This window comes from Sus scrofa, chromosome 13 (genome assembly GCF_054392235.1).
Source record: "Sus scrofa isolate SSC_HxYL_T2T_F1_AM1 chromosome 13, Sscrofa_HxYL_maternal_Yorkshire_Landrace_v2.0, whole genome shotgun sequence".
NCBI classification, from domain to species: Eukaryota; Metazoa; Chordata; class Mammalia; order Artiodactyla; family Suidae; genus Sus; species Sus scrofa.
In genome coordinates this window covers 96,262,252-96,282,610 of record NC_139395.1, presented here as the reverse complement: position 1 = coordinate 96,282,610, position 20,359 = coordinate 96,262,252, and the positions used below count along the sequence as shown (strand labels likewise).

Here is a 20,359-nt window from a genome sequence, read left to right as displayed (position 1 = left end):
ACTTTCACCTCTTGAGCTGAACTGAAGACTGGCCTCACTCTCAGCATCCTTTTTTCCTATGGTTTTCTATTCTTGATGTTCTTTTGCTTACACTAATTCCCAATTCCTTTGTTCAGAGGACTCTTAACACACCTCTTCTGTGACTGAAGCCACACAAGAGCAGTGGACCTTGAGGAGGAAGGTGCTGAGAGGAGACGTGTGCTTCCGTGGTTGAGAGCCAAACTTTGCTCAATTGACAGTTTTCTAAATCCATTCTTGGAGTTCTATGGTGCAACAGGTTAAGGATCCAGCACTGTAGCTACAGTGGCTTGAGTTGCTGCTGTGATGCAGGTTTGATACCTGGCCGGAACTTCCACATGCCCTGGGTGCAGGAAAAAAAAAAAAAGGATAAAGCCATTCTTGCTCATGTCTAGGGTCTTCCTTCATTTCCAGGTCTTGTGAGGACTCCTTTCTTGAAGTCTAGGTTTTTTTAAATTAATTAATTAATTTTAAAATTTATTTATTTATTTTTAATTGTTATTTCCCCAATACAATTTTTTTTTCTACTGTACAGCATAGTGACCCAGTTACACATACATGTACACATTCTATTTTCTCACATTATCATGCTCCATCATAAGTGACTAGACATGGTTCCCAGGGCTACACAGCAGGATCTCATTGCTAATCCATTCCAAAGGCAATAGTCAGCATCTATTAACTCCAAGCTCCCAATCCATGCCACTCCCTCCCCCTCCCCCTTGGCAACCACAAGTCTATTCTCCAAGCCCATGATTTTCTTTTCTGTGGAAAGGTTCATTTGTGCCATATATCAGATTCCAGATATAAGTGATATCATATGGTATTTGTCGTTCTCTTTCTGACTTAACTTCACTCAGTATGAGAGTCTCTAGTTCCATCCATGTTGTTGCAAATGGAAAGGAGTTTTGTGTTGCCAAGTATGCTTAACTTACCAGTGTCAGGAGGAAGCCAGCTTCTTCTAGCCATGAATCTCAGTCTCTGCATGAGTTTCTTCCCTAAGACTATGCTGCCCCTTTCACCCCCACAACCCTTACACTCTTCTGAGATGGGAGGCAGCCTGAGGCCCTGAATCTGATTATTCCTGCCCTAGGGATGTATCTGTAGTGTGGAAGTGGGAAGGGGGCCTTCCCTTAGGTTTGGTCTCCTCTATTTTGGGGCTACAGTGGCCTTGTCAAGAGTCTAACCTAAGAGCCTTCTTGCTCATGGGCATTTTATTCTGTGGCTTAGCCTTTCATGAGCTCTGCTCCTTCAACATTGATAGGCAGTTGCATATTTACACTGGAGCCTTCAAATTCCAGTGATTATTGTTGTAAAACCCAGGGATTTCCTAACTTGACATGATTTATTCTTGACCTTCCATCCATGTCCATTTGTTCAATCAGTCCAACAGACACCGCACACACTGACTGTCCTGGGAAGTTGGAGCATGGTTACGATGTGCTAGCTACTCCAGGAAATGTAGAAAGATAGGCTCTTTGTCACTCACTCCCTCAGTTTACACATTTACCTTCATTGAATGTATTTTCCAAACTTGAAATCAGGGTACAAGGTGAGTGGGGTGTGTAGGAACTATTGTTTGGTATGATTTTGAAGTAAAAGAATTCCCAGTCAAAACCTGCTCAAGGAGAAAAAGGAAATTTTGGCTCAGTGAACTGAACCACCCAGAGGTATTGATGGTTTCAGGCACAGCTGGATTTAAAGATTCAAATAGCTTTATACAAGGACTCAGTGTCTCTCCATGTCTCCGCTTCACCTTTCTGTCCTGGCTGCCATCTCAAGTATCATAGGATTACATGATGGTGGCAATGCCTCCCAAATTCTTTCCTCCTTACAGTGTAAATCTGGAAATGAAGACACGTGTCTCTCTCCCAGAAGCCCCAGTAGTGTTCTGTTGACTCGCATTGGGTCATGTGACCAGTCCTAAGCCAATGGCTCTGGCCAGGAAAATGCTGCGTGCTGACTGACTTACACCCAGGTTATGTGTTCACCCCTGGAGCTGGGCATGGGCTGAGCCCACCAGGAGCACATGTGCTGGGTGTGGGAGGGGGTGGTTCCCCAGAAAAAGACAGCAGTGAGTTACCAGCACTGCAAATGGATGGCAGGGAGCAAAAACTGAAGATATTCAGGCACCTGATCTAACCAAGAATTTTTGAACTTCCAGACATAAAACCAGATTGAGAAAAGGAATATGAAGTCTGTGTATTGTCATTTCTGGAACATTTTTTTTCTTTTTTGCACAATGACAAGCCTGTCACAGAATATCTGTCATTTATGGTCACTGATCTGTTAGCTCAATCCATATGGTCTTTATAATTATTTGGTAATATCTCTCAGGGGAAAGCAACAGAGAAAAAACAGTCTCTCACCAAGTCTAGATATTGTTGACAATTTTAAGGGAAATTGTTTGAAAACCTAGATATTATAAGTGCTGAGAACCTATAAATTGTTTTCCACGTTTTCTAGAGAACTGTGAAGTGCTCTGAAGGCTGCCAACAAAATGTCAAGTCAGCCAGAGAAAGGAAGAGACACCTTTGGAAAAGAGGTTGTTTCCCATTAGTTTTCATTCCATCTCAATCTGAGCAGCTAACCTGAGGGAGGAAATAGGAGAGAATAAAAGGCATGAATGCTGAGTAAGCTCTTTACTAGCGGTTTCAGTGGGAAAGGTGCCCCCCTTCATCCTTGTAATTCTAAGGGAGACACCCATAGCTTCAAAGACAACAGAGTGTCTCTGCCTGTAGAACAGAACTTTACAGTGTCAAAAAGAGACTTCAGCACAAATTTGGGCAGAGGGACATCTTTTATGAATAAACTCAGGCTAACCAACTGATTTCTCTGAAGCTCATCAGATTTCCAAGGCAAGCAAGATGCTTAATCATGAGGAGTTCTCACGGTGGCTCAGCAGTAATGAACCTGACCAGTATCCATGAAGACTCAGGTTTGATCCCTGGCCTCACTCATTGGGTTTAAGGATCCAGCACTGCTACAAACTGTGGTGTAGGTTGAAGTCTTGGCTCAGATCTGGAGTTGCTGTGGCTGTGGCTGTGGCTGGCAGCTACAGCTCTGATTCGACCCCTAGCCTGGGAACGTCCATATGCCATGACTGTGGCCCTAAAAATAAAAAAAAAAAAAAAGACGATTAATCATGAAATATTCACCGTTATCATTGCACATATTTTAGAGTGAACACAGAACAGTGAATTTGTTCCAGGACAGTGATCTGATAGTGGGGGCTGGGGGTAGGGGGGAGAGACAGAACCATGCTGCATAGACCAGAAAGCCAGGCAGTAGAGAATGGATACAGGTGAGTACAGGCCATTCAATTCAAGAGTCTCAATGAGAAACTTCCATTCCAGTGGAGGAAGTGTCTCGCTGATGGTGAGAGGAAGTATTTGGGCAAACTCATTAAAGACAAACCTAGAAAGCCATAGGCCCATAAACTCTGAGGGCGCTTGTTTCTCATGGCCTTGGATGGTTAAATCACTTGGCTGGAAGGTTTTTGTTTTTAAGTTAATTAATATGATATATTACTTTTTGGAAGGATTTTGTGCCAGAAGACAGACCAATGATCATTTCCATGGTCCTGAGGTCTTCTAAAAGACAAACTGGGAATTCCCATCCTGCCTTAGCAGAAACAAATCTGACTAAGCATGCATGAGGATGCAGGTTTGATCCCTGGCCTTGCTCAATGGGTTAAGGATCCAGCGTTGCCGTGAGCTGTGGTGTAGGTTGGCAGCTACAGCTCCAATTTGACCCCTAGCCTGGGAACCTCTGTATGCCATGGGTGCAGCCCTAAGAAGAATAAATAAACAAACAAACAAACAGACAAGCTTAGGGACTTAGATGGCCCGGGGGAGGGGGGGGGGGAATTAGAAGCAGAATATGCTAGTGGCCTTATATGATCTGGTCTAAAGTTTTTTGCTGTTTTTTTTTTTTTTTTTTTTTTTTTTAAATGGCTGCATCTGTGGAATATGAAAGGTCCTGGGCCAGGAACTGAATCCAAGCCACAGCTATAACCTATGCCACAGCTACGGCAATGCTGGATCCTTTAACCAGCTTCACTGGGCTGGGGCTTGAACCCATGCCTCTGCAGTCACCTGAGATGCTGCAGTCAGATTCTTAACCCACTGTTCCATAGTGGGAACTCCATTATCTGACTTTAAAGCCCGATTAAATTTCACCTCTACTCCTTTTTCTTTCTCCCATTTCCCCTGTGCTTATATGTGAAGATCAGGGCACTTTCTGCTTGGAAATGGCCTTACTCAAAAAAGGCCTGGGTGGTGGCCTGAGATGGGCATCTCTACTCTTAGTGTTGGAAGTTCCTTTCCATCTATGCTTTGGTGCTTTGCTTTGAGAATACCTTTCCTCCCCTTTGTAGGGAGGTGAGATCCTGAAAGGAAGCATCTCAGATGGCTTGGTCATAGTTGCCGGTCACTCAGGTAACAGAAGCCCTCTCCATGGTTCAGCCTAGCTTACTGAGTAGAATGTGGGGCCATAGGTTCATGGTAACACAGAAGGTGTCTCTGCAGGAAGTTGTTCCTGGGATATATGTGAGAAGGAGAGGAAGCTGAGACAGATGGCTATGCAGAAATGGAAACTGATTAATTGGTGTCCTTGTTCCAGACACATTCAACCTCTTCCTATCATTCAGAACCACTTTAGGTGAAATTTAAGCCCAAGTCAGTCTATGACAAACTCATGCCAAAACCTTTGCTACTCAGGAGCAGTGACATGAATTACAGGCAGAATTTAGAAAGGCATGAAGAAAGAGGATCCTGCAGGGGGAAGAGGAACAAGAAAGTGCATGAAGGGAGTTCCTGCTGTGGCTCAGCAGGTTATGAACACGACTAGTATCCATGAGGATGCAGGTTCCATCCCTTGCCTTGCTCAGTGGGTTAAGGATCCCTCGTTGCTGTGGCTGAGGTGTAGGCTGGCAGCTGCAGCTCCAATTTGAACCCTAGCCTGGGAACTTCTATATGCTGTGGATGTGGCCCTAAAAAGCAAAAAAAAAAAAAAAAAGAAAAAAGAAAATGCACGAGGATGAGAAGGCATTGGTTTTCCTAGGGATGGGAGGTGGAAGGGTGATAGAGGTGCTAGGATTCGGGGTCCATGGAAAAGTTGGAATGAAGAGTCATGGTGGAGAAATTGTGACCAGGAAGGAGCTCTCTCTTTGAGAAGCAGATGGATCATCTGGAAAGTCTGAGCAGACACACAACATGATTGCAGCAGAGTGGCAGGGACAAGAGCCTGTTGGCTCTTCCTGCTGGCTTGAGGACCTGTGGGCCATGACTGAGCAGGTGCAGCTCCCAGCCTGCCCTCAGCACAGTCACTTAGAAGAGGCCGAGAATGTGAAGGCTCTTGGTGGATATTTCAGTGTCCCCACAACAAGTTATGGCTAGATTTAGATGAGTCACAAGTGTAGAAGAGATCCTGGAAGTAGACGAAGGTGGATCTAGAAAGAAAAAAGTGACTCCTTATTAGCTGGTCTATGTTACAAATAAGCAAAGACAGCTCCTGGAGGGAGGGTGGCATGTTGGATAAACAAATGGGGAAGGGGGTTTCCAAGAAATAAACTGCCTCCATCCCACTTCTTACTTACCTTTGGCACTTTGGGGCCAGTATGGTAAGGATACATTTGATGACCAGGTAAGAGGAAAAATACTGGCTAAAACAAATAATGACTTGAATGACTGAAATGTCTAGAGGTAGAAAGATTAGGCTTCAGGTTCTGTCTGACCAGGGCGCTGGCTTTGTTTCTCTGGCATTCTTTCTGCTCTGCCATCCTGTGGGTCAGCTGTGTACACAGACTGGCTTGCCTTAGAGTTCAAGAAGGCTGCAGCAGTTCTAGGCTTAACATTCACACACCACTCCATCCAGAGAAAGAGAATTGCACTTTTCCAAACTATCAAAAATCCTGAGTTTTATTCTATTTGGATCAGTTACTCAGGTGAAAAGAAGGGAGTTATGCTGATTGATTTAGGACATTCAAAGTCAATGTTAGGAATGGGAGGGGTAGGTCAGTCTCACTAAGACCCTGAGGCTGCTACACAGTGGGGATGTGAGGGATAGATGGTATGGAGGCTGAGGGTCAACCAACAGTGTCCTCTCCAGGGCCGGTCATTTTCTCACCAGGGCAAAGGACAAGTACATTCATTTTATGGTGAGTGTGTGGAAGAGGAAAAAAAATCCATATTTACATCAGCAGTGCAGATCTGGGGCCACAGGTGGGAATGGCTATGGTATTGCAATGGAAATATCATACAATTCACAATCCATGTTCCTTCCTTCCTTTCTTTTTCTTTCTTTCTTTCTTTCTTTCTTGAAATTAACAAATTGCTTTATAAACATAGTAGTCCTAGGAATTCATATTAAAGAGTTGGTCTAAACATAGCATTTATAAATGAGCAGCTTATTCAAGGTAAGCTATTACTTGAATATGTAATGGTGTTTGCCAAGTAACTGAATACTTGAACAGAAATTTACTATGAAAATGAAGTATTTAAATACATAAAAATTTCTTTTTTTCCACAAAAATATACTATTTGCAACAAAGGCAATGACTACAGAATCATCTGCTCTATGACATTTCCATAGCTTTGTCACAGAGATAGATAGATAGATAGATAGATAGATAGATAGATAGATAGATAGATGATAGATAAGGTGAATTATCTCCCTTTACCATGTTTTCCCTAAAGATCTTGATAAGCGTAGGCTTCTGGTTGCTTGCTTCTTGATGGACCCAAAATTTGATGCCAGATAGTCATCCACCCAAACTAGAACACAGTGTGTTTCTGTGCAAAATTAATTTGAAAACTAGCACATTATCTTTGCTCTCTCTATCTTTAGGGTGATTTGACTCAGGTAGGACAAGTCATTGCAGCAGCCCCAGCAGAGGTGACTGAGGACACACAGGTCCATCACTCCTTCAGGGGGTGGAGAAACTCAGGATGGAACTCTACGTGGTCAAGGGAACCAGAATGAGGGGAGTTAGTAATGGAGTTGGATTTTTAAGCCTTTTTGGGATGTGCACAATGTTCATTGTTTATGATTTTGAGATGTAATTATCAACAGCAGCAAAATAATAGCTCTGAAGAGACAGGACTGAACCATGTGCTGGAGCCAGAACAGTGCAACAGAACAACTAAACTGTATAGTTTCACAGTCTGTAGCTTTGGGTCTTGTCAAGGACACGGCTCCATGGAAGCACCTGGGATCCCAATCTGTCCCCTGCTAGTCTGTTTCAGGAGCTGAAATTTCATTTAAAACTGAAAAAGAATTTTCCTCTCTCCCTGTAAGACACATATACCCAGACTTTGTTGATTGTACGCTTCAGCCCAAGGCATATTACTGACCCTTGTTTGGTGCAAGGACCTACTTTCTTTTATTTCATTTCTGCTTTTCCTCTTTATCCCACAAGCCCTGTTCATTTCCCTTATTCTGTAGGAGCCCATTCTAGAATATTTTATGTGCATCCATTCAATCTACCTTCTATGTGTTTATTCAGATAAGTCTGTTCTTAAAAATATATAACACAGGATGTTTGTTTTAATTTATGTCAATGACTCTGTGCTATAGATCTCATTTTGTTGTTTACTTTGTCTGCTGAATATGTTTTTTAGATTTATCCAGGTTTCTGCATTAAAATCAAATCTATTACTTCCTCCTTCTGCATAGTATTCTATCATAGGCAAATTCCACAATTATTTATCCAGAGGGACATCTAGGTTGCTTTCTTCTCTTTGCTATCACAAACAACACAGTGAAAAACATTTTTGCATATTTCTCCTTGTCTTGGAATTGTGAAAGAGTTTCTTCCAGGTAAGCATCAAGAAATGGGGCTACTTCTTGTCACTCATATCTGTGAGAGTGCCCTCAAACACAGCAATACCAGTTAATCTGCCCAACCAGACACTTGGTAGTAATGGTTTAATTTACATCAATAATTGAGTGTTTCATCATGGCGTCAAACTCTTGTGTCCTGATGAGAGGGAAGCTTCTGGATCCCAGAAGTAGGCTCTTGGGATCACAAGGTAAAGTATGGCGTTTTCTTATTTTAACGTGCCGTTTTCTGATTACCAGTGAGATTGTGAATTTCTTCATATATTCATCAGCAATTTGGGGTACCATTCTTGAAATTTTCCCACATCATTTGTCTATATTTTTTCAGGTTTCTTATCTTTTATTGCTGGTATGATAAAATAAGAGAGAAGAGTATGTGTAAGCCACCATTTGTTTAACCATTGTCCTTTTAACATGTGAGCCATTTCCAGTCTGGGATAAAGCAACAGATTGCTTTATTATTTGAAATCTCTCAGTATAATTCACCATAGTAACAGACTAATAGAAAAGAAATACTTGTCTTAATAGATAAAGAAAGAAATTTTACAAAATTAAAACAACAGGTGATGAAAACACTTGGAAAATTAGGAATAATTGGAATTTCTTAAACCTGATAGGACATTTATGAAAAAGCCATATAGGGCATTTTTGGAAAAGCCACACTCAACCTCATACTCAGTGGTGAAAGACTGAATGATTTCCCCTTAAGTTGGTGAAACAAGGGAAGCATGACCATTCCTTGTTTTATTTTCTGTCTTTTTAGAGCTGCATCCATGGCATATGGAAGATCCCAGGCTAGGGGCCCAATTGGAGCTGCAGCTACCAGCCTACACCACCCCCACAGCAATACAGGATCTGAGCCGAGTCTGTGACCTACACCAGAGCTCATGGCAACGCTGGATCCTTAACCCACTGAGCAAGGCCAGGGATCGAACCTGCAACTGCACGGTTCCTAGTCGGATTCATTTCCGTTGCACCACAATGGGAACTCCAACATGGCCACTCTTACCACATCATTTTACCATTGTACTAGAAGTGATAGCCAGTGCAATAAGGCAGGAAAGAGAAATCAGAGCACATAGACTGGGAAAAAAGAAGTAAAACTCTCTATTCACAGATGACATAATTACCTCCATGGAAAAACCTTAATAAATCTATTTTTAAAACTTTTACACTACTATGTGATTTTGTCGGCTTGCAGGACACAAGGTCAATGTACAAAAATAAATTGTATTTCTATATACTACCAACAAACACATCAGAATTGAAATTTAAAATATTGCTTAAAACAGCATTGAAAACATAAAATTACTGAGGGAAAATATAAACATCTAGGAGAAAAATTTAAAGATACACACAAAATCTGTATATACTGAATATATTTTTAGTATACTGAAAAATTATTGCTGGGAAAAAATTTAGAAGACTTAAGAGACTTCTAATTTCTGGTTCTGCACACAAGGAGCTTAGAAGTCATCATTCCATCTTAACAGCAACTGTTCAGTAAAAACTGAACAGACTTAAAAATCGACTCTTTTTGAATCTTCAAGAGAGGAAAGGAGGCGGGGGCAAACTGCTGCCCCCAGGATTGAAGAGACAGGGGAATGCAGGGAGTTACAGCTCACTGGAGCAGAATCAGCAGTGCTTATGGTGGAAAAACCTGCCTTGCGACTGACTAATTGCTGGAGGCTTACTGTGGACAAGTATGAGAGTTAAATTCTCTAGAAGAACCCACTAGAGGAAGAACCCACAAATACTGTGAGATTTACCTCTAGGATCTGGAGCAGCTTCCCACAGTAGGTGTCAGAGAAAATTCTCTTGTGCTTCCCAGAGGAGGTGGGGAATAGTAACCATTCTGAAATTTGCCAGAGCTCTTGTTCTTTGCACTCATGGAAAATGAGTTAACCAGAGCTTAACCTGTCGAGGGATATTCGGAGCCTTGCTGACTTGGGGAAAGAAAATTAACCAAATCGGGCTAGTTTTAGCCCATCTTGTCCTGCCTAAGAGGGGAGGAGAAAACTGAGAAACTCTGATGAAGTTCACAGACCAGAGACTGAGTCTTAGTTGTAGGATGATTGGACACTTGCCCTCCCCCTTCCCCCCATTCCCTTCACACTACTACATACTGGAGTTCATTTTACCCAGGATATCATGTCCTGCTATCAAGAAAAAAAATCACAAGGCACACAAAAAGGCAAAAACAAATGAACAAACAAACAAAAAGCAAAACCACCACAATTTGAAGAGAGAGAGCAAGACTCAGAACCAGGCATGGCAGGGATGTAGGAATTATCAGGCAATTTAAAACAAGTATGATCAATATAGTAATGGCCTTATGGATAAAGTAGAGAGCACTAAGGAACAGTGGACAATGTATGTAGAGAGATATAAATCATAAGAATGAACAAAAATTAGATGCAATAAATAAAAACCACTCTAACAGAAATGAAGAACACCTTTGATAGGCTTATTAGTAGATTGGACATGACTGAGGAAAGAACCTCTGAGCTAGAGGATGTATCAATAGGATCCCTGAAAATTGAAAAGGAAGGAGAGCAAATACTGGAAAAAGCAGAACAGAATATTCAAGGACTGTGGGATAACTACAGAAGGATTGACATACATGTAGTGGCAATACCTGAAGGAGAAGAAAGGAGGAGACAAAAGAGATGTATGAAACAATAATGACCAGAATTGCCCCAAATTCATGTCAGACACCAAATCACAGTCCAGGAAGCTCAGAGGACAAAATTACACATAGACATGTCATTTTCAAACTATAGAAAATGAGAAAATAAAAATCCTGAAAGAAGCCAGAGAGGAGAAATGTTACCTATCAAGGAACAAAGACAAGGAATTACACCTAACTTCTCAGAAATCATGACAAAAACTGGAGGATGGAGAGAAATATGTAAAGTATTATGAGAAAACCTACCAAACTAGAATTTTGTACCTTGTGAAATTATGCTTCAAAAGTGAAGGAGAAATTAAGGCTTTCCCAAACAAAAATTAAGAGAATCTGTGGCCAGTAGTAGGCCTACCTTTCAAGAAATGTTGAAAGTGCCAGTAACTTGGCTCTATATAAAGTAAGGAAGAGAATTAAAGAAGGAATACATGAAGATAGAATAAAAACTTTCATTTTTCTTCTTCTTCTTCCTTTTTTGGCCATGCCCACCACATGCAGAAATTCCCAGGCCAGGGATTGAGCCTAACCATTGTGGCCAGAACCAACACAGGATCTTTAACCCACTGTACCACCAGGGAACTCCTGTGTTTCTTATTCTTAGTTGATCTAATGGGTAACAGTTCGTTCAAAATAATACCAACGTTTTTGCTTATGTATGCTTATGTGTATAACTCATGTGTATATATATATATATGTTTATATTTACTTTAAAAAGACTTAAGAAATGGAGTGACATACTATTTTTATCAATTTGAAGACTCAATATTGTTAAGATATCAATTCTGAAATTGATCCATAGATCCAAAACAACCCTAACTGAAATTCAAGTAAGCTCTTTATAGCTTCTTTAAGAAGGTGATTCTTTAATTTTTATAGAAATGCAAGGACCCTAGGATAGCCAAAGCCACTTTTATGGAGTAGAATAATAAGGGAGGACTCACAAAACCTAATTTCTAGTCTTACTACATAAAGCTGCAGTAATCAAGGTAGTTTGTATTTGACATAAGGATAGATGTGTAACTCAATGAAATAGAATGAAAAGCCCAGAAATGGACCAATGTATATATGGTCAATTAATTTCAGCAAAGGTGCTAGGATAATGCAATGAAGGAAAGCTAGTCTTTTCAACAAATGGAGTGGAACCAATTGGATAGTCATATAGAGAAACAACGAAACCTTGGTTCTAACCTAGTACAACATAAAAAATTAACCCCTAATGGAACATATAGAAGCAAAAATTATGAAGTTTCCAGAAGTAAATATAGGAGAACATGTTTATGACCTTGGCTGAGGTAAAGATTTCCTAGGTAAGAAACAAAAAGCAGAAACTTTTAAAAATTTTTTAACTTTAGTTTGACATATTGCTGGCTTTTTTTTTTAATTTTCCCACTGTACAGCAAGGGGATCAAGTTATCCTTACATGTATACATTACAATTACATTTTTTCCCCACCCTTTGTTCTGTTGCAACATGAGTATCTAGACAAAGTTCTCAATGCTATTCAGCAGGATCTCCTTGTAAATCTATTCTAAGTTGTGTCTGATAAGCCCAAGCTCCCGATCCCTCCCACTCCCTCCCCCTCCCATCAGGCAGCCACAAGTCTCTTCTCCAAGTCCATGATTTTCTTTTCTGAGGAGATGTTCATTTGTGCTGGATATTAGATTCCAGTTATAAGTGATATCATATGGTATTTGTCTTTGTCTTTCTGGTTCATTTCACTCAGGATGAGATTCTCTAGTTCCATCCATGTTGCTGCAAATGGCATTATGTCATTCTTTTTTATGGCTGAGTAGTATTCCATTGTGTATATATACCACATCTTCCGAATCCAATCATCTGTCGATGGACATTTGGGTTGTTTCCATGTCCTGGCTATTGTGAATAGTGCTGCCATGAACATGCAGGTGCATGTGTCTCTCAAAAAGCAGAAACTTTATAGTTTAAAAAAATTCGATAAATTGGACTTCATGAAAATTAAAAACTTTTGTTCTCTGGAAGCCCTGTTAAGAAAATAAATATGCAAGTCTCAGACTGGAAGACAATATATGACAACCTTCTATTGGATAAAGGACTTGTATCCAGAATATATAAAGAACTTTTAAAACTTAGTATTGAGAATCCAAAGAATTCAATATTGGGAAAAATGGGCAAAGATTTGATGACTTTACCAAAGAAGATACAGGAATGACAAATAAGCATACAAAAAAGATGCTTAATATTATCTGTCAAAAGGAAATTAAAACTAAAGCCTCAGTGAGATACTACACACACATATTAGTATAGCTAGATTAAAAAGACCAAGTGTCAAAAAAGATGTAGGACAACTGGAACACTTCTAAATTATAGGAGAGCAAAATGGCATAGCCACTTCGGAAAATAGTTTGGTACTTTCATATAAAGTTAAGTATACATCTACCATATGACCCAGCCATTCCAACTCTAGAGGAATTCCATCTTAGAGGAATGAAATAAAACATTTTCTTTCTTTCTTTTTTTTGCCCACACCCTTGGCATATGGAAGTTCCCAGGCCAGGGATCAAATCCAAGCTGCAGGTGTGCCTTATGCCACAGCTGCAGTAACACTGGATCCTTAACACATGGTGCCAGGCTGGTAATGAAATCCATGCCACCACAGAGACAATGCTCTTAAACTGCTGAGCCACAGTGGGAGCTCCCTGGAAATATTTTTCACATAAAGGTTTATACATAATGTTCATAGCTACTTTATTTGAAATCAACAAAAACAGAACACAAATGTCCCTTAATGGGTAAATGGATAAATAAATTGTGATATAGTCATGCAATGGAATTCTATGCACCCATAAAAAAGAACAATCTGATGATAGATGGAACAACAGAGTTGACTTTTAAAAATACTATGTTAAGGAGTTCCCATCATGGCTCAGTGGTTAACGAATCTGACTAAGAACCATGAGGTTGTGGGTTCGATCCCTGGCCTTGCTCAGTGGGTTAAGGATCCAGTGTTGCCGTGAGCTGTGGTGTAGGTTGCAGACGCGGCTCAGATCCCGCGTTGCTGTGGTTCTGGCATAGGCTTGGCAGCTGCAGGTCCAATTAGACCCCTGGCCTGGGAACCTCCATGTGCCACGGGTGTGGCCCTAGAAAAGACAGAAAAAGATTAAAAAAAAAAAAGTTATGTTAAGTGAAAGAAGACAGACCCCAAAGACTCTATTCTCCCATTTTATGACATTCTAGAAAGAGCCAAACCTTAGTGACAGGATACAGACCATGGCTGCCTGAAGCCAGGACCTTTGGGAAATGCCAAGGGGAGATTTTGGGGATGATGGAAATATTCCATATCTTGACTTGCGGTGGTTTACAAGATGGTAAACTTTTGTCAAAACCCATCACACTGTGCACTTAAAATAGGTGAATTTTCAAAATTAGACTTTAATAAATCTGATTTATCTAATTTTTAAAAATTGTTGTAGTGCTCCTTGTTCTGGTTGCAGTGTTTCTGTGTTGTTGGACAGTGGATCTGGCCTCAGAGGGCTGGAGGGCATATGTTAGGGCATGGGTGGAGTGCTGGGAGGAAAGGGGAGCAGCCTGGACCTCGAAGGTGTCTGAGGCTTTATGGAAGGTACCCACTTCCTCTAGCACTGATGGGGTGATGTCACATTTTCTGCTGGAGCCCCATCAGCAACCTGGGATCCATCCTGCAGTGGAGGTAAAATTCCCCACTGCTATCCGATGAAGAAGTAGTGGGCCCAAAGGAAGTTTAAGGAAGTGGAAGGAAAAATAACGACGTTGCTGTGGAGAACAGTGGTCTGGGCTCAGGCCAAAGCAGGACCTTCTTCTCCGATGTGGGCTTGCCCTCTGTTGATGGATTGACTGATTCTGTCAGGGCTGGCCAAATACTTCCCTGGGCCCCTCCCTCTGTGGTCCAGCAGGGCTCTGGTGGGAGCTCCCACTGGTCCCTCATTTGAAGGTTCTCACAGCCTAGGAGGCAAGGCAGACACAGGTGTTAGATAATTATCACAATGCATTTGGTCAGTGCTGTGAAAGATGGATACAGCAGAGCACCTACTGAAGGTGGGTAATAGAGTAGCAGCCTCCCAAGAGCAAGGTGAGAAATTAAGGAAATATCTAAAAACATTTTTAAACCATACATTGTGCAGGTTATATAACGAAGCTGCATTCCCAGCGTGTTTCTGTTCTCCATCAGGCGCCCGCTGGCGTCAGCCCCTTCGTTACCAAATGGAGTATGGCTTCTGTCTAAATAAACTAATCATAATAATAGCTACCAGGTGCTGTGCAAACATTATACAATTTAATCCTCATAAACATCATGTGGGATCTGTACCATTAGCCCCATTTTACCCAGGAGAAAAGTGAGGTTCCTGGAATTTTATAGACCTGTCAAGTCACCCAGCCAGTGCGTTTTAACTGGAGTGAAGGGCCATTAGGAAGGAAAGACACTGTGTCTTTTTTGTTGTTTTTTTTTCTCTTAGTCTTGTCCTTGCTTGGTTATCTTCATTTTATCAAGAATCACTAACTGGGAGTTGGTGCAATGGGGTTGGTGGCGTCTCTGGAGCCCTGGGACACAGGTTTGATCCCTGACCTAGCACAGTGGGTTAAGGATTTGGCATTGCTGCACCTGCAGCTCAAATCTGATCCATATGCCACAGGGTGGCCAAAAAAGAAAATTTAAAAAAAAAAAAAAAAGAATAACAAACCCCCAAACCAGGTTGGTAGGTGATGTAGAAAAGGGAGAGGGTTGGGTGTCAGACTGTTGAAAGAGTTGGCGCTATGGGGAACACACCCCTTCTAAAGAACCAGCAGCTTCTTCACTCCAGCCAAGTTCTGCCAAGCAGGGGTTCTAGCTCCATGTGGCCAGCTCCCCTGGTTTTCCAAGAGAAGTAGAAATCTGAATTTCAAAGCAATCGTTAAAGTGAAATACCTGTATTTTTAATTGTTAGGGTGAAAATTAAGAAAGATTTTGTGTGAGCCTAGCTAATCACATCTGGGTTAGATTTGGCCCCAGATTTTGCAACATCTGGTCTATATAATTTCCTTTTAATCTAAGATTAAGAACTAAAAAAGGAATTTTGCTATATGTTATATTCAAAGATCTGGAATAGTGTATTGAATTTTTGGATGACATGCTACTTCGAACCATCCTGGCAGGTGTATTAGTTAGAATTTTCCGGGGAAACAGAACCGAGAGAATGTGTGTGTGTGTGTGTGTGTGTGTGTACACAGAGAGAGATTGAGAGAGATATATATTAAGGAATTAGCTCACATGATGATGGAGACCCAAGAAAGAGCCAAAGTTGCAGTTCCAGTCAGAAGATCATCTGCTGTAGAATTCCTTCGTGGTTGAGGGGGCAGCCAGAGGTCAGTCTTTTGTTTCACAAAGGCCTTCACCTGATTGTATGAGACCCACCACACTATGGAGGACATTTTGCTTTACTCAAAGTCTACTGATTTAAATGTTAATCTCATCCAAATATGCTCTCATAAAAGTATCCAGAATAATGTTTGGCCAAATATCTGGGTACTGTGGCCCAGCCAAGTCGACACATAAAATTAATCATCACAGTTGGTGATATGGATAAAGGAAAGGCCATTTTGACAGGTAAGACTGGGCTTCTTCTTCTGGCCATGTGGAAGTTCCAGGGCCAGGGATCAAGGCCATGCCACAGCAACAACCTAAGCCACAGCAGTGACAATGCAGGATCCTTAACCCATTGAGCCCCATCAGGGAACTCTGAGGGCTGGGTTTTTCTGCTGTCCAGAGCAGGGATTGATTTGGGTCGTGAGCAGCTGTTTTACATTTGGGACCATGTTCCATGTAAGTTGTCTCTAGAATATACCCATAAAAACATGCAGGAAACTGGCCAACAGGAACAGCAGCCTGTTATCCAGACTCTACGGCCTTAATAACTTGCAAGGGATAGGCTGAAGTTGGGCATTTGCTGCTGCTTACAATAACTTTGTTAATCAGTACGGGTCTTAGGGCTAAAAGCCAGGACATTTAAGAAATTAAAGGCTAACACGTCTGAGTTGGCGAAGATATTACCTACCTGCAGGTCTACCAGTAATGCTTGGCCAATGGACAGAAAGTTTTGACTTGCATGCATATTATAAGCCAAAGAATCACTTATTCATGAATTCAGGCCTCAAATGGAAGAAGCAACTGCCTGGAGAGGCAGAGTGGTGTGGAATAGAGAATCACAGAGCCAGGTCTGGACCCAACCACTAGTGCTCAGAATCTTTGCTGTGTCCCCAGTACAGAGCGTAGGTGGCTCTGAAGATTAGGGACAGGGCCCTGTGCTGCAGGGTTGGAGGTCCAGCTTCCAGCTATGACCTGTTTCTTAAGATATTGGGGACATGCAGCAACCACTCTGGCTTTCGTGGTCCTCATCTCTTAAATAGGACAGTTTCCAGAGCTTGTTTTGGTACTTTTTTGGCCATATACTCTTAGATATCCTTAACATATGTCAATGATTCTATAGCATTGTTTACGGAGTAAATCAATGGTACCTCGGTCTTTGCTCCAGCATGGTTGATCCAGATTTGCTTTTTAATATTGATCATTTTAAAGTTCTTCTTTTGGTTGAAAAATGTAGTTTTGGAAAAGTCATTTAAATTTGGGGGGTTATTGTCACAGTTGGGAAACTTTCAATTTTTTTAATATGTGTCTCATCTAATGACATATTTATTTAAATATTTATAACATTACAAATTTGGAAGTTCCCATTGTGGCTCAGCGTAACAAATCCAACTGGTATCCATGAGAACATGGGTTTGATCCCTGGCCTCGCTCAGTGGGTTGAGGATCCTGTGTTGCCATGAGCTCTGGCATAGGCTGGCAGCTACAGCTTGGATTCAACCCCTAGCCTGGGAACTTCCATATGCCACAGGCACAGCCCTAAAAAGACCAAACAAATTTATAATAATATGAAATTGGACAGTTTGGTCCTTGATGTAATTTCTACTTCCTTTGAGGTATCGTTTTCTACTTTGCCTTCTTTAATGTTTCAAAGAATTTTACCAAGTCAAATGGATATGCCCTTAAAGAAGTTCGCTAAAGCATCTTTAAAAGGCTTAAAAATAGGCAAAAGAGAAAAAATAATGAAAATGAGAAAAAATGCCTCAAATGGTCTTCACAGGTCACGTTAAATATGATGAACTGCGTAATCAATAAATCCCTATCTACCAGAAGTGCACCTTTAGGGGAATTGCCTAGCCTGCTCAGATGTGGCTTCCTTGATGAAGAAGCCACATAAGTGAATAGCGCGCTCTGTTCCATCCTGTGTACTTCAAAACCTTCAGCAGGTCGCTCGGTAATTGGGTTTTTGTGACTTTATGGTACTGAGGATAGGAGCAAGAGAAAACTTGCAATAGGGTCCAGTATCCCTGGCTTCTGTTTGGAAATGCTCCTTCTTACCAACTGGGACACTTCTGTGTTATAGAAACTAAGTATATTGGCTGAAAGTATTTCTCTTTTTGCCTTAGAAACTTGGAAGCTGCTATCAAACCATATAATCTTAGTAAATACTGGACTGTGTGATATATATTTTTAGGAATTTTGGCTTCAAAGCTTTATTCTAATAGAGCTAATCACTTTCTCTTTTTTGTCTATTGTATGCAGATTTGAAAGGCACTACCAGCCCTATTTAGAAAAGTAATAGAGGTATGAATAAAAGAAGGATGATGTTTTTGAGAGAGAACTGCTGACATGGATTTGAGCAAGAGGGGCTAGGAATGAAAAAAGCTGAGATGGGGGAATGGGTTTTGAATGTTGATGGGGGAAGAATAGGAAATTATAGATAGGATCAAGATTTAAGAGGCTATTAGCAAAGACTGTGCTGAGATCAGAGCAGTGAAGGTGTTCAGGAAGAGGAGGGAAGGGCACCCCAGCAACACCCCAGGGCAGTCTAAGGACCACATCTTTTTCTTTTTTTTTTTTTTTTTTTTTTTAAGTCTGAGTATTTTAAGGATTTTTCTCTGTATCTTTCTCACTGTGATATAGCTACTTTGGTATTAATTTGTGTTTATCCTGCTTTGTGCTCAAAGCCCACTTTAGTTTGAGGACTTCTGTGTCTCTTAAATCCCAGGAATATCCAATTTTATCTCTCAAATATTACTTCTTCATTCCTCCAAGTCTCAGCTGATCTTTCTGATAATTATCTCTATTATGTTGTCCTTTCGGTCATTTCCTCTTAGTCAATTCTTTTTTTTTTCCCTTTTAAAATTGCGGTATTATATTAATTTCAGTTGTACGACATAGTGATTAGACATTTACATACATTATGTCTTTTTTTTTTTTTTTGTCTTTTTGCTATTTCTTGGGCCGCTCCCGCTGCATATGGAGATTCCCAGGCTAGGGGTCCAATCGGAGCTGTAGCCACCGGCCTACACCACAGCCACAGCAACGCAGGATCCGAGCCGCGTCTGCGACCTACACCACAGCTCACGGCAACGCCGGATCGTTAACCCACTGAGCAAGGGCAGGGACCGAACCCGCAACCTTATGGTTCCTAGTCAGATTCGTTAACCACTGCGTCACGACAGGAACTCCTACATACATTATGAATTGATCACCACAATAAGTCTAGTAACCATCTGTCACCATACAAATTTGTTACAGTATCACTGACTCTATTCCCTATACGGTGCCTTCCTTCCCTGTGACATATGTATTTTACTTCTGAGTCAGTTCTTATATTGTGCCCATTGTAGAGGGTACTTCTGTTGCATTTATTTCAATAACTAGATGGTTTATTTTCAAGATTTCTAATTCCTTTTTCAATGGTTTACTGTTATTTTAATGTCAGCCTGACTTTATCTCATAATTTCCATCCCTTTTTTTTTTTTTTTTTTTTTTTTTTTGGCCTTTTGCCTTTTCCAGGGCCACTCCCTCAGCATATGGAGGTTCCCAGGCTAGGGGTCTAATCAGAGCTGTAGTTGCTGGCCTACGGCAGCGCCACAACAACACGGGATCCAAGCCTCGTCTGTGACCTACATCACAGCTTACAACACTTAACCCATTGAGCAAGGCCATGGATCGAACCCGAAACCTCATGGTTCCTAGTTGGATTCGTTAACCACTGAGCCACGACAGGAACTCTCCAATAATTTCTATCCTTTTTTTTTTTTTTTTTTTTTTTTTTTTTTGTCTTTTTGTCTTTTTGTCTTTTTGTCTTTTGTCTTTTGTTGTTGTTGTTGTTATTGCTATTTCTTGGGCCGCTCCCATGGCATATGGAGGTTCCCAGGCCAGGGGTTGAATCGGAGCTGTAGCCGCCGACCTACGCCAGAGCCACAGCAACGCAGGATCCGAGCTGCGTCTGCAACCTACACCACAGCTCACGGCAACGCCGGATCGTTAACCCACTGAGCAAGGGCAGGGACCGAACCCGCAACCTCATGGTTCCTAGTCGGATTCGTTAACCACTGCGCCACGACGGGAACTCCCAATTTCTATCCTTTTAATGACAATATTTCTTGTTCAATAAAGATATCCTAGACATATTTATTTAAAGCCATTCAGACTGTCTATAATTTTACTTTCCTCTGGAGTGAATTCATGTTTGATTTTTTTTTTTTTTTGCTTATTTTTTCATTTTATTGCATTTGATTTCCTCATGTGTTTGGAATTTTTGTCTGCAGCCTCTTCTTAAGAGGTAGTGCCCATCCCATCTCCCTGTCCACATACACATACCCTATTTCAATTAGAATGCATTTGACTTTATGTATGGAGAAATCCAACCAACACTGGTTAAGCCATATGACGCTTATTATTTACTTCAGAGGTGCAGATGCTGGGTGGTCCGAGGTTCACTGAGTGGT

The 20,359-nt window shown here is 41.2% G+C and overlaps 1 long non-coding RNA gene across 1 annotated transcript in view; it reads left to right on the top strand.

Annotated features, from left to right (window-relative positions):
* Positions 1–20,359, top strand: part of LOC146397500 (uncharacterized) — a 264,901-nt gene that overhangs the window by 232,822 nt on the left and 11,720 nt on the right. The gene's annotated exons all lie outside the window — the stretch shown is intronic.